This window comes from Mirounga angustirostris, unplaced genomic scaffold, assembly GCF_029215605.1.
Source record: "Mirounga angustirostris isolate CCGP_5_RB_7025 unplaced genomic scaffold, mMirAng1.0.hap1 SCAF_5, whole genome shotgun sequence".
In the NCBI taxonomy this organism is placed as follows: Eukaryota; Metazoa; Chordata; class Mammalia; order Carnivora; family Phocidae; genus Mirounga; species Mirounga angustirostris.
Genome location: NW_026991713.1, coordinates 48006785 through 48018291, shown reverse-complemented (window position 1 = coordinate 48018291; position 11507 = coordinate 48006785). Strand labels below are relative to the sequence as shown.

At 41.4% G+C, this 11507-nt stretch overlaps 1 long non-coding RNA gene across 1 annotated transcript in view; it reads left to right on the top strand.

Annotated features, from left to right (window-relative positions):
* Positions 1-11507, top strand: part of LOC135364329 (uncharacterized) — a 119824-nt gene that overhangs the window by 15462 nt on the left and 92855 nt on the right. The window lies entirely within an intron of this gene.

Genomic DNA, 11507 nt, shown 5'->3' with positions numbered 1-11507 from the left:
GTACCTTCCAGTTTGCAGCCTCCCAGAACAAAGAGTGTCTCTGTTGCTTAAGCCCAGAAGCTTGATTTATAAACTTAGCGTAATGAACCCAGTCGAAATTTTATTACCAACTGGTTTGTACCATAATATATGTGTGGAGCAGCTATTGTATAAGGATGACTTATTTTTGATCTCAGGGTTGTGAGATGGAGCCCCTTGTCTGGCTCCCCGCTCAGCAGGGAGTCTCTTTCTCCCTCTGTCCCTCCCCCTGTTCGTGGTCTCTCCCTCTTTCAAATAAATAAATAAATCTTTAAAAAAACAAAAAAACAAAACAAAACAAAAAGGATGACATTTTAATGCACTAGAACTCTCCCTCTGTTAACTTTCTCGTAGCCCTGGGAATTGTAGTGTCCCCTTTATTTGTATTTAGATAGCTGCCATTTAACCAGCTGCCATAAGATAGCCATCTCCATCTGATTTCTTTGGAGCTACAAGTCACATATTAAAGTGGAATCCATATCTTTTATCCCCCTGGGGTAATGAACAGAAAAGATCCTGTCCACAACTGATCTAACACCTGTGTGTTCTCATAAGAGCCAGTACCCAAGGTAAATCTCGAACTACGAGTACTTAGTACAGTCTTTTTGGAACCCACAAATGCCAAGGTACTTGCTCCACGAGACAGCCTGGAACCAAGGTGTAATCAAGCTTTTCACTGGTCCCACTGGACTGGGCTATGAATCATCTCCCTTTCTTACCCAACTGGCACAGATAAATAGCAACTGAGCAGCATTTTGTCTCCTGAAGAGTATAATTTCCTTAAATTAACATAAGGTAATAGCTGTTGTATTCACTTGCAGCTTTTATGAGGCCAGACACATCTCAGGAAGGCCTAACTAATCTCAGGAAGTAACCCACACATGGAAAAAACCTATTACAGAGTTGAAATCCTCTTAAGGAGATGGAGTAGGCAGAATTGTCCTCGCGATCACCTGTCTGGGAAATTTGAGCTGATGGGACCTGAACAGCACTCAGCTCCAAGCAATAACGCCACCTTTTGTGCTCAGGTTCATTTTATTGCCGAAATCATTCTGTCACCTGCCTCCTCCCTAGGGGCTGAGGTAATAAGGGATTGTTAACATCTATCGGCAAATCCATCTGGTTCACTGAAATTCATCTCACAAATAGTAGCTGGTCAAAAGATGAGAAAGTGCACAAAGTGGCCTAATTTTTATAAGTCCCCTCCCCCCCACACACACACAACTTTGTGGGAAAAAAGCACCAGTTTTTCCTTCACTGGAGCAGCAACCTGTAAAGTAATATATCCTTTCAGAGCATTTAGAGATGACCTACAGTGGGGCTGATATTTATTCCACTGGTTTCTGGCATTTTATTCCGGTTAAACTTGCAGTGTTTCGGTCTTCCACTGAAAGTGACTTTTTTCCCTAATCTTCATAACCTGGAAGGAGTGCAGATCATTTAGGCATATACAAAAGGTAATAATGCATTCATAATATAAACAATAAGTAGGAAAAGTTTTCTTCCTTGTGGATTCCTGCTAAATATTTTTAGAATCAGGGGTGCCTGGGTGGCTCAGTCATTAGGCGTCTGCCTTCGGCTCAGGTCATGATCCCAGGGTCCTGGGATCGAGCCCCACTTTGGGCTCCCTGCTCAGCAGGAAGGCTGCTTCTCCCTCTCCCACTCCCCCTGCTTGTGTTCCCTCTCTCACTGTCTCTCTGTCAAATAAATAAAATCTTTTAAAAAATTAAAAATTTTTTAAAAATAAATATTTTTAGAATCAGTGGGGATTGTGATATTTATTAATTTTTTAACCATGGGTCAGATTTGCAGGACCCCATCCACCCCCTGGTCTGTAGCTAGAATGGAGTTTCCCAGACTTGGTGCCCTAGTGATCAAGAATGCATGCTCTGCAGCCACCTGGGTTTGAATCCTTGCTCTACTATAGAGCTAATAGTGGCCTGGAGATAATAATAGTACCTCCATCATGAGATGGTGATGAGAAGTCATTTGGCTAATACAGGTGAAATATTTAAATGGTGACTAGCTAATGATAAGTGCTACATATTATCTTGATTATATTCCACAGAATACTAGTTCCAAGAGATGTTCCTGGGGAAACAAGAGTCTGTGGTCAAATAAGATTGGAAATACTCCACACTAACATATTTCATGAAGTCTATAAAGCTATCAGTTAAGTACCACAAAGAAAGAAAGCAGGACACAAGGCTCTCCTGGGGATTTGGCAGTTCTGACTTCGGTTTTATTGCTTTCTTGGCACATGCTAGGTAACCCTTTTGCACCTATCTCAGTAACAAAATACACCCTCAACTACGGGATATCTTCCTTTCTTAAGTTCTACTCAGCACTTGGTTATTGCTTTGCAAGAAAATATGAAATTGTTAAGCCTGCAATACTGAAGTTTTGCCATCCTAACATCAATACATAGACCCCACTGCTCTGTTTCCATACCTTTTATATACCGTAACATTTCATTTCAGTGCCAGATCATGGTGTGACCTTTTGAAGACGTTCTAAAGAGCAATTAAACATCACATACATCCTAAGAAGGTACCTAACTCAATTAATGTGATGACAGCAGGAACAGCTGTGACCAAGTTCACACTGCCCAGCAGTGACCTCAGTTGAGCAGGTCTCAACAGCTGCCTGCCAACAGCCACTGTAAGATGCTGCTGTCCCAGAAGTATCCTAGCTTCAGACATGAGAAAATGTGGCAGCAAGGTACTGCTTAGAATTGATGAAATATTTATGTACTCCTTTAGGACATACCCAGTGCTTATTAGTATATTAAAGGTGGAAGGAAGCCCTGCAGGAAAGAAACCATCTTCCCTGATTTAAGCCAGCATATTGGACCACACAGCCTTCTATCAACATGTGGGGGTGTGCTGAGTGAGCCTGACAAATCTGAGCACTACAGGGTAACTGGAAGAGAGTTTTGCAGCTCCTTTATAATCAAGCAGCAACAAAGAGAAGGAAGACTGACCCTGATGGGATTCAGAGCATGCTACCCCAAAATATGGTACCTTGGCATATTGAATATTTTAACCTGGAGGAGTTTGAGTAAAGGGCAACAGCAGGAAGGTCAGTCACTCTTTTCCCCTGAGAAAGGTCATAAAACCCTTATACGAGAGTGCCCTCCCTCTACCCAGAGGAAAGGAGCAACCTTATCTCCAAAGACAAAAGGATGCCCAGAAGAATCCTAACGAGCAGGCCCTGCTAGTTTCCCCTGGTTTAGTGCATTTACCTCGTACTCTTGAACCTATCATGTTTCTCCACAACTGCTCACTCTTCATCAAACCTACTAGAAAGCTTCACAGATCTGTTTCTTTAGGTCTTCCTTTCCTTATGAAGGCTTCCATATCACCTAAAACCTATATTCAGTACATTTGTGTGCCTCTTTCCTGTTAATCTGTCCTTGTCGGTTTAATTCTCAGACTCAGCCAGGGACTCTGAGAAAGTTAAGGAAAACTTTTTCCTCCTCTACAACCCTGTTTAGGATCAAAGACAGAAAAGTTGCCCCCAAAGAACTCCTAGAGACTAGGTGATGACTCAGTCTCTCCATACTTTTAAGTAAAATACTTGCCTTGATATCAGTCCAGGGTTCTTATCACGAGGAGACTAACCCCTTAGAACTGGTCAAATTCCAGTTTAATAACAAACATTATTGAGGTCTCAATATGTAATAAGCCCTGAGTTCAGCAGCAGAGCTATGAAATGTTTGTGAAAGTTCCCTTTCATAATCTGTAAAAAGGTAATAGTAACAACACAATAATAGTGTTATTGTCCATAGGCAATGAAGGAATAGATGGGAATTAAGAAACCTTGTAATATAATACCGTATACCACCTTAATTATAGTGCCCGGCACAGATTATTGCAGGGTTCATTCCAATGAGGAAGATGGAAAGGAAATGTAAGAAATGCTAAAGGATCGAGGGCCACTGTCCCTCCCCTGTCCCTTGCTCTAAAAGGGCAGATTCCTTTAGAGGCCACCAAGCAAATGGCTTACTGTGCTCTGGCTTAGTTTAACTTTAAATTCAATCCATTCTAGTTCCTTTGTGCCTGCAAAAGGACAAGAGCTAAATGAGGCTTCAGTCTACTTGGCATCTGGTCATCTGCCCCTTGCAAGTGCTAGGGTATGGCAGAGCAAAGCAACAACTTGTTCTGCCTTCAGCTTGGCATCTGGGAGGAGAACCGGCAGTGAGAAGATCTGTTAGCAGGGGGAGAGAGGAAGTATATAGGAGCATGGGGAGGTAGGCTCGAGACAAAAGTCAACTGAGGGCTCTCACTTCCAGCCCTGGAATGGCAAGCCAAGTGAAGGGTGGTGCCTCAGGTCCTGCCTGCCAGCCCCCACTGACCCTCTGAACTGGGGGCCACTGAGAACTTTGTGAGATAGCCAGGCCCACTCTCACTGGAGTTAGAACCAGACTAGGTATGGAGATTTTAAAGACAGAGATACATATCCTCAAGGGTACCCACTTCACAGCCAAGCTACCTGCTCTTTCTCCCTCCTGTCAGAGAGGCACCTCCAGCCACTCCTACACCTTTGTAGCACTTGGACTACTCACAGCTACTCGGAGCAGGATGTCAGAGCTTAGAAGCTTAGCCTCCTGCTGGGAAAGAGAAACTTGAAGTGAAAGAGAGTGGTTTAAAGGGGGTTATTTGGAGGATGGGAAAACTATTAAACCAGCTTACTTTCTTTTCCTGTTTTTCATCTTAAGTGACTCAAAAGGAGGGGAGGAAAAAAGGGGGACACTTCATCACTGAAACAATGACTGCTGGCAGAAAGTTGCAAGGGCATCAGTTCTGAATGTTCTCTTCAAAGTGAGATACCGTTTTCTGCTGACGTAGGGTCAGGTCTCACCCTATTAGTCTGAGGACTGAGCAGTTTGTTACTGCTGCCAATCACTCCACCCCTCCTGCCTGGAGGATGGAGAGAGGCCACAGAGAAAAAGATGGCATATGTCATTGGTTTCCATGGTGACAACTAACGGTGTCACCATCAGAGCATTATGACTTCAGAATAGGAATGAGGATATAATAACTAATAATAGCATATACTAACATATTCCTTTTAAATCACTCCCCAAGCTCTTAGTATTTATTCACTAATTTTTACAACACCTGTGACATAGAGAGTATTATCCATTTCATTTCAGACATTAAGAAACCAAAACAGGAGCAGTTCAAATAGACACAGTCCTGAAAAGTAGTATTGCTGCTGATCTTTCACCACACAGAATAAACTTAGAAATATTCTGTGAAAGACTTTCATTAGTTTCATGATAAGTAATGTATTTTGAGCTAATTATTTTTGGAAAATGTACTAGCATTGTATGGAGGAAAAACCATTTCTAACAACTATTCGTATGTTTCTTCTTTGCTTACAAAACAAGAAAAAGCAGAAATTTCAACCATTTCAACAGCTCAGCATTGCTTTCCAAACTTTTTTGCATCAAAGATTGCTAGTCTATCTTCCCCTTACTGCAACTGGCACTCTTTCAGGCTTTTTATATTTTTTTTTCTGGGCTTTGTTTTGCTTTGGTCTTCTGTTTCCCTCTCTTTCTCTATTTATCTGAGCCATAATCCCCTTCAACACACTTTTAAAACCAGGGGTGAGACCTGTGACCATATCACTCTAAAATTCTTAGTAGAACTAATTAACATGGAGAGGAAGTTTGTGTAGCTGTGGAGAAGGCTTTGGGGTTGTACACACTGGGTTCTGATTGTGCCTCTGCCACCTACCAGCAGGGTGACCTTGGGCCAAGCACGTTCCTAACCTTAAAATAAGATAATGGTAGGTACTTCACAGAGTTGTGAGAATAAAATTGAATAATGTAAATAGAGCACTTAACAATTATTATTGCTGGGGCTTTGAAAACCCAGGGGTTTCTCCCTAGGTGGCTCTCTTTCCACTTACTCATATCCTATTTCACATTTCCTACCTTGGCTCTAAAGTCTTTTGACACTTACCTCCTTTTAGATGGTTCTGTCTATTAATATTATGAGGACCAAGAAAAGAATGCTCAGAAAAACTACGTCCACACTCAGTACCTATGAGGACCTCAGGAAGTAGCTGAGAGACTGTAGATCCAGAGACCAAAGTTTTCTTCCTATGTGCCCTCTTACAAATTGTGTGATCTTGGGCAAGCTACTTAACTTCTCAGGCCTTCATTTTCCTCTTCTGCAAAATGTCATCAATACTTCATAGGGGGTCAGAGGGATCTTGTGAAGGTTAAATGTGATGATGAATATGAAAATTGCCTTGTGCAGGAGCATAGCACACAATAGATGCTCAATAAAGTGTGAACTGAATGTGACTATGAATTTAAAATATTCCCTACCTTCTCACTTTCTTCAAATTTAACATATTAACAACTATAATACAGTTGCTAAAATCATGTAGTAAAAGAACATTTATTGACATGAGACAATGCTTATGATATATTACTAAGTGAAAAGAAGTATTTGTATCATTTTTGGTTTTTGTTTTTAAAAAGCCACACACACCCAAGGAAAAAGGGGCTGTAAGGATTTTTACCAAAATGTTGACAATGATTATCTCTAAAACGGTATGGGTGTGGTTTCCCTGTTTTCCAAGTGTCCCAAATTAAGCATGAACCCTTTTCCTTTTAGGAAGAAAAAGTAAAACTAAAACTTAAAGAGGAAACTATGGCAACTTTTTAAAAAAAAGTATTATATTCTTAGGTACATAAAGCATGACCATGGAAGAAAAGCTGTAAAAGCAGCAGGGAATGTGGAGAGAGGAAGAAGCAGCCAAGAGCTGGGGGGGGGGGGGGGGGGGGGGGGGGAGAAAGGGAGAAGGAGGAAAAGAGGTCAGAGAGAGGACATGGGTCAAAGTCAGGGCTAAGACTCAGAAAGAGCCTTGTCTTCTTCCAAGCATTTGTTTCTGGGACCGCCAAAAAGCCTGTGGGGATACAGGGCTGTGTCCCAGCCAGGCAAGCCACCACATTCCAGTTCCACCAGAGAACAGGGAGTCAGTGGACTTCTGAGCCCTGGTGGTTTCGAACTGCCTATCTTTTCTCTCTCGGGCCCATAGAAAGGGTGATATCCTTCCCTGCTTACAGAAAACCTAAAGGATGTCCCAGATGGCCTCTAATGTGGCTTTCAAGCCTAGGAGTCTTTGGTTTACTAGGGTAAATGCGCAATAAACCAAAAGCTCTTGCCACTAGGTGGCATGCCCCAAATACTATTTCACTTTGAAACTAGCAGAAAAGTTGAACCAGACACCCTCTAAGTCCAAAGCATTAGAGGCAACAAGATGAAGACCATTTAAGGTTTTGAGTTTCTCCCTGGTAAAAACAAATAAGAACAATCACCACCTCCACAACACTACTCTCCAGAATAATAAATTCAATGTATTTCTCATGGACACCTCCAAAAGTCTCCTTGGAAGATTCCCCTTTCCCCTAACTTCCTCCCACTTCTCCCCCACTCCCAATCCCTGTGTAGCTGTGGAGAAGGCTTTGGAGTTGTACACGCTGGGTTCTGATTGTGCCTCTGCCACCTACCAGCAGGGTGACCTTGGGCCAAGCACGTTCCTAACCTTAAAATAAGATAATGGTAGGTACTTCACAGAGTCAGGGTCTGTAACCAACAACCCCACCCTTGGCCAACCAAAATAAATAGGTGCCCCCACAATACTCCAAAGGTAAAAATAGGTCTCTGGAGTCATCACTGAATAATGTCCAACGATAATGTCAGATTAGCATTAGATGAAGGAGGACAAGAAAGGTCCAAATGTGGGATCTGTTATTGTTGAGGAAAGACAAGAATGGTATTCAGCCCAAAGTGAATATACTGCTTTTAACCTAATAAACTTCTCTTATTAAATAGCAGTGCTACTGCCAGGATCTCTGTATTTAGCTAGAGCTATCAGTCATTTACACCTTGCTGTCTTTTCTCCTAAAAGTTACATGCTATTGGATATTCTGTAAGAAGAGGCTGTTGTTCAGATGGCTAAAGAGAGGGACCATTTCAGAGCACATGAAAAGAGCACTCAGAGAGGAGGGGACAGGGTGGGACCTTGAACTTGAGGACTCTACATGTGGCTACTGAGGCTCACTGAACTCTTGGCATTTTTGAATGAGGAGAGGAGAGTGGAGAAATAATTAAAGGGAAGTGCTGAAAGAAAGGGATGTGGCAAGACACACCTTGCATAATTTGCAGATTTGCCTAGGACTATCTGGATCATAAAGCCCTAGTGATGAAATATGAAGAAATATAGGCAGTTTGATATTTTCTGATTATATAACTCTAACAGGAAACTGCCCCAATTCCCTGTTTTTTAAGTAAATTAACTATATGAGATATGACAGTAAACGTAAGGACAGATTTTTTACAGCAAATTCCCATGTATATTCACATAAATGGTACTATCCCTTTCAAAGAGGGAACCTTAGGAAGCTGATCACTCATTTTAATGATACATACCATTTGGGGAGTTCCTCTTTTTGAATTGATTTTAGCAACTGACACATATCTTTTGAAAAGCCACAGTACTAACAAAACATTCTTTCTGAAGATGGATTTCACTTGTTGATAGAACCAGAAGTCATTTGGGGCTAAATCTGGCAAAAAAAGGAAGGATGATCAATAAGAATGTTCTATTTTTGGTCAAAAATAAGATGACTTTGAAGTATTGATAGGAAGTGTATGCTCTGGTTTCAAGCTGGGCCCCAATACCCATTGCAGTAGTTCATTAGATTTGTGAATATAAGCAAGTTATGAAATCATTCTGTGCCTCAGTTTCCTCATCTGTAAAATGCAGAGGATAATATTACCTACCTGACAATGTTAACATGCGATTAAATGAGATAATGCATATAAAATATTTCCACTGGTACATACTTTTTACTAAATAAATAGTCATATTGGCAGGAGTGGCATTAGCCATAATAGAAATGGTGGCAACCACAGTAAAATGTGACTTATGAACTCAAAGAGGCAATTTAAAAAGTATACAGCTTCCCAAAGTAGCAGCTTTTAATAACCACACTGATTTGTATATGTGGTCTGAAATATTTTTTAAATCTTCTTTTTTGCTCATTAGCCAATCCTTATTTAAACTCAGGAGGTACATATTCCCAAAGAGCTCCTCCAGTCAGTGGAGAATATTTAAGCAGCAGTTTCTGCATCGGTGGTGTTAAATTATTATACCAATACATTTGAATTAATTAAGATGCTCTATTTTCTAGACATGTCAAATTGTATGTCTTTTGTTAATTCACAAGAAAGATTTACAAGGCTAATGCAGATCATATTAAAAACTACTAACATAGATCTAATCAATCAACAAATAATTATTGAGTATGAATCTTGGGCTGAATGGGCTGGCCATTGTTCCAGCCACCAGAGATTTAGGGTTGAACCAAATAGACATACCAGACCAGCAGGAAGTTTTTGGATTCTTAAAACTACTTTTAGTTAAAAACAAAAACAAGGGGCACCTGGGTGGCTCAGTCGGTTAAGCGTCTGCCTTTAGCTCAAGTCATGATCCTGGGGTCCTGGGATCAAGCCCCACGTCGGGCTCCTGGCTCAGCAGGGAGCCTGCTTCTCCCTTTCCCTCTGCCTGCCGCTCCCCCTGCTCATGCTCTCTCTCTCTCTCTCTCTGTAGCTCTGTGTCTCAAATGAATAAATAAAATCTTTAAAAAAAAAAAACTACTTCTAGCTAAGTACCCCCCCACACACACACATGCACACACACACACAAACACACACACACACACACGAGACATCACCTCTAGAAGAACACCCAAGACAATACTGATTGCTTCTGGAGAGCAACTGTTTTATACCATTTTGTACTGAGTTACCATGCATGTGCATGATCTTTTCAAAAAGTAAAGAGAAGCTAAAAATTAAAACTTCATAAAAAAAGATTTATTTATTTTAGAGAGGGCAGAAGGAGAGAATCTTTAAGCAGACTCCCCGCCGAGTGCGCAGCCTGGTATGGGGCTCGATCCCATGGCCCATGAGATCACAACCTGAGCTGAAACAAGAGTTCAATGCTTAACTGACTGAGCCACCCAGGTGCCCCTAAAATTTTAAATTTCTACATAAACCAAGAAATGTAGTAGTTTATAATTCTGATCCATCTATTTTAATTTTCTCTGTGTATCCCTCTTAACTCAGAAAATTAAATCGTTCACTGCAATATAGTGCTGCTATTGATCCCCAGCCCATTAATTACTCCTAATTTCCCTTGTAAGCACACAGTAACAGCTGTGCAATCTATCAATCCTTGTGCCCCAGTGACAGCCTGTTGAAATGCTTTACTATGAATTTGGTTGTGGCAGGGTTATCAGGATCTCACTGTCTTCTGGGTAACCGTTCTGTAGCTGGCCAGCAGGGTCTGCAACCCACATAGCAGAGCCGTCCAGTGTCCTCCTCATCCATCAGCAGCATGTCTCCCAGAGGCACTAAGCAATGACCTTCCTCCATGAATGCTGAGGCTCATTTTCCTTTTTGAAGCTCATTGGTCTGTGCTTGATTCCAGAGAGCAGTATGTCCTTCAGCTTTAACCTTGTCAAGAAATCCATCAATCAGTCTATCAGCAAACATTTATTAATCATCTTCCGTGTTCAAGGCACCATGATAGATGCTTAAGGGGATGTCAAGAAATACAAAATGTGGTTTCTAACCTATAAGAATTTATAGTCTAGTGCAAGAGATAGAACATATTCAAAAAGTAGAATTATAAAGGGTAGAATATTAAAAGTGACAAATTAAGAGGTGAAGGGGAAACGAGAACTAACATTTATCAAATGCCTATACGCTGTGCTGGTGCTTCGTATGTGCTTTTCACTCAATCATCCTGCCAGCCCTGCTTTTAACTGCATTTTATAGACCTAGAGATGAAGAAAGTTGCCTAAAATCACACAGATAGGTAATGGTAGCATTTGCATTAAAACGTCAGTAAATTTGATTCCAAGGCTCTGCTTTGCTGACTCTAAAGCTTTGTTCTTCCCCACGTGGATTATACTTCCCCATAGAAAATAAATGCCCTAGGAATTGATTGGAATGTCTGAACACTTGAAGTGATAGCATTAGATACCATTAACAGGGTGTGAAATCTGAGGAAAGCTTTCAACAGGTTAAGAAGCCGAAGATAGGTGGAATGTTGTAAGGTAAGAGGAACTATATTTCCATTTGTAAGAAAGGTCTGTACTGTGGTGTAGAGATGGAAAAGCCCAAGCTGTCACCTACTCTTCAACACAGGTGTACCACATGGTTGTGAGAGCATGTAGGTGCTTCAGGCATCAGCCAGTTTATAAATAAGTGGGCTCTTCTTGGGAGGCTGTACCCTTGGGAATACACTGGGAATGGCATGGGCCTGGAGCGTCTTAAAACTTTTTATGTTGGGGTGCCCGGGTCGTACAGTTGGTTTAGCAACTGACTCTTGGTTTTGGCTCAGGTCATGATCTCTTAGGGTCATGAGATTAAGCCCTGTGTCGGGCTCTGCACCCA